A 6,039-nucleotide genomic window follows, 5' to 3' on the forward strand; every position below is an offset into this window, starting at 1 on the left:
CTGTGGCGACAGAGGACATTGCCTATTCCTCCACAAGGGATTGATATACAGAAACTCCCTGGATCCGGTGTCTGGAGAACGTTTGCATCAAATTTTAGTTCCAAAAAGAGACGCAGCCATGGTCTTTAATGCATATCATGACCAGTCGGGGCATTTCAGAGTCCATAAAACGGAGGCCACTGTCCGAAGAAGATTTTATTGGATAGGAATGCGGGGAGATATTGAGAAGTGGTGCGCTGAATGCACCGTGTGCAATGTCATCAGGAACCCCCATAAAGATGCAAGAGCACCCTTGCACCCCATCCACATTGAAAGGCCTAACCAAATGGTTGTTCTGGATCATGTGAAGCTGACTCCCACTTGATCTGGCTACTGTTATGCCCTGACCATGGTGGACCATTATTCTAAGTGGGTTGTTGTTATTCCCGTCAAGGATCTGACCGCCAAGACGGCGGCTCAACTCTTTTACAGTCACTGGGTCCAGCCTTTGGGGTGTCCCGAATCAGTCCTTATGGACCAAGGAACAGCGTTCGAAGCTCAGTTGTTTCAAGAACTCTGCCAGCTGCATGATTGCAAGAAGCTCCGAACGACAGCCTACCATCCTCAAGGAAATGGGCTCTGTGAAAGAATCAACCAGGTGTTCATCCATATGCTCAGGGCAGCCTCTGTCTCAAAACATGAAGAGTGGCCCCGATTACTGCCCAAGCTACTGGAAATTTACAACAACACGATCCATTGCTCCACAGGGTATACTCCCTTCTTTCTGATGATGGGCCGACATGGTCAATTACCAAAGGACAGAACCTTTGGACTGCAGGCCCCTTTCAACAACTCCCCTCAAGTCTCTCAGGACTGGGTCTCCGAACATCGAAGGAGGATCGAAGAGGCCCGAGACATTGTTGAGAAGAAAATGGGCGAGGCTCAGGATCAACAGCAAAGAGACTATAATCGGCACGCCTCACATCAACCTTTGCAGCTTTGCAGCAACAAGGTGTGGCTCAGAAAGTTTCCCAGGACTCATAAGCTAGATCCTCTGTGGGAGACAGAACCTTATACTATTACTGCACTGCCCTATCCCGACAAGGATGTGTATGAGGTACAGAAAGAAGGGTTTGATCCACAGGTGGTCCATAGAAACAGGATAAAGGCGTGCATGAAAGAAGATTTGCCTGCGCCACCTCCTTCTACTCCTCCTCCAGCCAGGCCAGTGAGAGAATATGTGCCAGGAGAAGGAATTCATCCCACTATGGACGTTCCCTTGTTCTCCTCTCAACAGCCTGTTATGTATTGGGGTATGCCATGTCCAGCTGTAGTCCAGCTGCCACTAGTTGTGCCACCTAGTCAACCGCAACCAGTCGCTCCAGTCAGCACCAGAACCTCTCCCGTAGCCGCTCCAAGTCCTGCAGGACCTTCTCCACGTGACTTTAGGAAATCTCCCAGTCCAACCGAAGATGTTGCTTCTGTTTCTAGCCCTCAAGCTGGTCCCTCGGGGACTGAAGTTTCCACAGAAGTGATATTTGAAGAGACTCCTGCCAGCCCAGAGGTGATGTTGCGAGGGTCTCAAAGGTCTGGAAGACTGATCTTCCAAATAGTATCTGTACACATAGTACATCACTCAAATTACTTAAAGAGTACTTATCTCATTCTAACTTAGTACACCAAAATAACATATATCTCACATTAAGAAAAAACACTTTAGGAATTGTAGCCTATCATTGTCCAATTCCTGCCACTGTTAGGTACACTTATTTCTTTTCTTTCTACGTGTGTGAGATGCACTACCTGGCCAGTAGGTGCTCTTGCGAGCTAAAAATTGATGCACGTATTTACTAAAGGTAACCTAGGTAAGGTTATACTGTTGTGTTCTAGGGATAAGAAGCGTGTAGCCAATAGACCCTAGTAGCTAACTCATTGGTAGATAGCCTCAGGCAAGCCAATATAACCTTCTGTGTACTAACAGGTAAACTTAAATGGCGAAAAATAAAAAATTTTAGTGAGAGATATGTGTCTAGACAGCTTGAGAATAAATGTTTAGAGAGCTTCTTAAGTGTTTAGAGAGCTGTGTATAAATATCTAGAAAGCTTGAGAAATGTTTTAGAGAGCATTAGATATGTCTAGAGAACTTTAAAAATGTATAGAAAGTTCTAAGTGTCTAGTGAGATAATGCTAGTCATAAGAATGTGTCAGGATGCATATAATGTATTATCTCCAGTAAAAGGAATTATCTCTAGTCATGAGAATGTGTCAGGATGTATATATGTATAATAATTTCATCCTTAGCCTTCGTCCTAGTTCCTCTGCCTTAGGAGAAAGGCGTCGGGGTCGACTTATTTTAAGTTAGGGGGTTTGTGGTTTCCCGGTACCGTATTACATACCGTACCTTGGTAAGGGTCCCCAAAGTCAGAGTTCCTAGGGACCGTGGGGTCCTCATGTCTAGTCCTCCCCTAGTCACCCCTTAAATAGTTAATATATTATTCAGGTAAATTGAAATAAATGTATATAAAAAGTGTACTTACCTTGCGCTAGCGTCGCAGGACCTGCGGGTCACGAGTCTCTATGGTAGGTAAAAAGGACCTTTGGAGGTTCATGGGACATGTGATACCCACGATGCCTTGTAAAGCTGATTGACAGATGGTGTGGACCAATCCTAAAACAGCCAGCCCCTGCCGATATAAGGGACTTGCGGCCATTATTCGCTCTCTTGTGTTGCTGTCACTGGATGAGGTAGGACCTCCGCAATTACTAGGCCAAAGCCTTGCGGCCACGGCTGAATTAGTTAGTGAGTTCTTCTAAATTTCCCCGCAAATATCGGCAAGGACCCTGGACCTAAACATAACCCTAAATCCAGCGGATCTGCGCATGCTAAATCCCTACAAGCTGAGGAACTTACTCAAGTTCCAAGCAACTGTCAATCTAAGCTAATCTGTTCATAGACTCTGTTACAAAGACTGTTTATTATGTTCGCATGTTACAGAAAATCTTCAGTAACGTTTACGCTAGTTTTCAGCAATGCTCTGGTTGTGGACAATACTTTATTCTGCATCTACCTATCGCTCTTGTGAAGGGTGGCGATAGGCCAAGCCTTGCAGTATTTAACCCTCACCCTGGCGTCACGACTGACAAGAGTTATTTATAACCGTGATATACCTCACAGCAACACCCCAACTACCATACACCCCCCCCCTCCAAGGCACCACACTGGGAGTTGTTGTTATGCAACAGCAGAAGGCTCAACTACAACTCCCAGCATGCCCTTTGGTAGTTTGTGCATACTGGTGGTTGTAGTTATGCAATAGCTGGAGGCACATTTTTTCTATGAAAAAGTGTGCCTTCAGAAATTGCATAACTACAACCCCCAGCATGCACAAACTACAAAAGGGCATGCTGGGAGTTGCAGTAGTGTGCCACCAGCTATTGCATAACTACAAGTCCCAGCATGCCCTTCGGCTCTAAGTGCATGCTGAGAGTTGTAGTTTTGCAACAGCTGAAGGCACACTGGTGGCGAAACAGAGTTTGATACCAAATTCAGAGTTTTGCAACCGCTGAGCCTCCAGCTATTCAAACTATAACTCCCAGCATGCACTGATAGACTGTACATGCTGGGAGTTGTAGTTTTGCAACAGCTGGAGGCACTTTGGTTGCGAAACACTGAAAGTTTGTTACTTAACCCAGTGGTTTGCAACCAGTGTGCCTCTTGCTGTTGCAAAACTAGAACTCGAAGGACCTGCGCAATTCGCCATCTATAGACAGGATTCTGTGGGAAGGGGTTAAAGGTTGAATTGCGGAAGGTAGAAGTGATTCTCACGCCTACTGGTAGGTGGTGTAGCTTTGCGCCTAAAAATGTACATTTGCGAAAAAATAGCGACTTTTGACAAAAGTCGCAAATGATAAATACGTGACCACTGCATGGTCAAAAAGAAAAAGTTCTATGGGTAGGCAAAAAGAGTGAAACTGTCTATATCAAAAGATGCATAAAAGTCTCAAAATATGCTTCTTGTGCCTGAACTGCGCCTGAACATAGACAAAAAAAAATGCTCTAAAAGCAATGATAAATCTCCCCCTATGAGTATGATTCTTTTGTGTTTTTTCAGCTTTCTGTGACATTTTATACGTAATTTGTTCAGAAAAAAAGCTAACAAGACTACTACTACCTGTGTGACACTTTACAGTAAATATTATTCAACTAATTTATTTAACATAAAAAAAATAAAGCATATAGTGTAAGTTTAATATCTGGGAAACACAACACTACCTATAAATGTACACTAAGTGGCAGTGCTGCTACACTGTAAATAACATTCTGATATATTCACAGTACTTACATGTCATTTATGGAGTTTGCTTGCTGAAAATAAATTGTAGCATCTTTACCTTAATTTAAAATGTTGACTCTTACTACGTGATAATAACAGGTGCAATTGTGCCACACCACACTACATAAGTTAAAACATCATGGGGGGGGATTTATCAAAACACGTGTAGAGGGAAAGTTGACCAGTTGCCCATAACAACCAATGAGATTACTTCTTTAATTTTTGAAAAGGCCTTGGCAACTTTTTGCACAGTTTTGATAAATCTCCCCATGGATTCCAAACCCATCAGGGCTAATGGACATAGCTGTATTAGACTAGGTTTCTACAAAGTTTTTTTTCTGACATTTTTTTTTTTTAACTGACACTGCAGTGCCACTGAATGGGAAATATAAAGGAAGGACTTATGCTTCTCCTTCCTCATGGATCCACTTCTGACTTTGTCTCAAAAACTCCAGTGACAGATATTCAAAAAAAGGCCAGAAAAAAACCTGTGTGTAAAGCTAGCCTGACAGCTGCAGAGAGGTCCATGGGGCCTCTACTGTACCTCAGTGAACACCATATAGACAAAAGTATTGAGTCACCTACACTTTACATCTACAGAAGCTTTTAGAACAATTTGTGTTAAAACCATAGGCATTAATATGATATGGAGTCTTATATGGAAAGTTTACCTCTTTGCAGTTATAACAACTTCCTGTCTTGTGGGAAGGCTTTCTACATGATCAAAAGTTCTTCCACACCAAACTAACCCAACCATGCCTTTTATGGACCTTACTGTGTGCATTGGGCACAAACCTGCTGACACAGAAAAGGGTATTACCCAAACTGTTCTCACAAAGTTAGAAGCATACAGTTGTAATATGTCTTGGTATGCTGAAGCAGTCAGATTTGCCTTTCACTGGAAGAAGAAAGCCTCGGCCTTGAAGCCCTGGAACAGCATTATCACTCCTCCACCAAATAGGAATGTTCTCCTAACATTCAACAAAGCCAGACTCAGGGCCGGCCCTACCATGGGACCCGGTGGGACCACGGTCCAAGGTGACACTTTTCAGGGGCAGGAGTTTGCTGCCCCATTTTTTTGTGCCACCTAGATCCATGGTTGGGCTGGTCCTGCCGCTGTGCCTCCGCTGTTCACTTTTCTAAAGTGGCCGCGGTGCCAGCGCAGCCCGAGTTGCTTAATATCACAGAGGCCACTTCAACACAATGAGCCTGCGGCCGGCCGGGGTCTGACGAGGGATGTCGCGCAAGTGACGTCCCTCCGCAGACCCGCCCAGGAGGATGCCAGTGACGTCACTCCTCAGGCCACTGCCGGAGAGAAGAAGTGCTACGCAGGCCAGGTGAGTGTGTATGGGTGTATCTCTGTCTGTCTGTGTCTGTATGTCTGTGTGTCGGCTGGGGGGGGGGGGGACTATGCCACCTACTGTGGGGAAATTGCTACCTAATGTGGGGGGAACTGCTACCTAATGTGGGGAAACTGCTGCCTAATTGTCAGGATTCGGACTGGTATGCGGAGAGGACACGGGTGGTGGATCCTCTGTGTCAGTGAGGTGATGGCGTGGGACGTACCAGGGGAACGGAATCTAAGGGATTACTGGTTTTCACCAGAGCCTGCCGCAAAGCGGGATGGACTTGCAGCGGCAGGTAACAGCCAGGTTGTTCCACCCGATAGCGACTCAACCTCACTGACAGCTGACACATGCGCGGTACACAAGGACAAGGCAAGAGC

Source organism: Hyla sarda, chromosome 2 (genome assembly GCF_029499605.1).
Source record: "Hyla sarda isolate aHylSar1 chromosome 2, aHylSar1.hap1, whole genome shotgun sequence".
In the NCBI taxonomy this organism is placed as follows: domain Eukaryota; kingdom Metazoa; phylum Chordata; class Amphibia; order Anura; family Hylidae; genus Hyla; species Hyla sarda.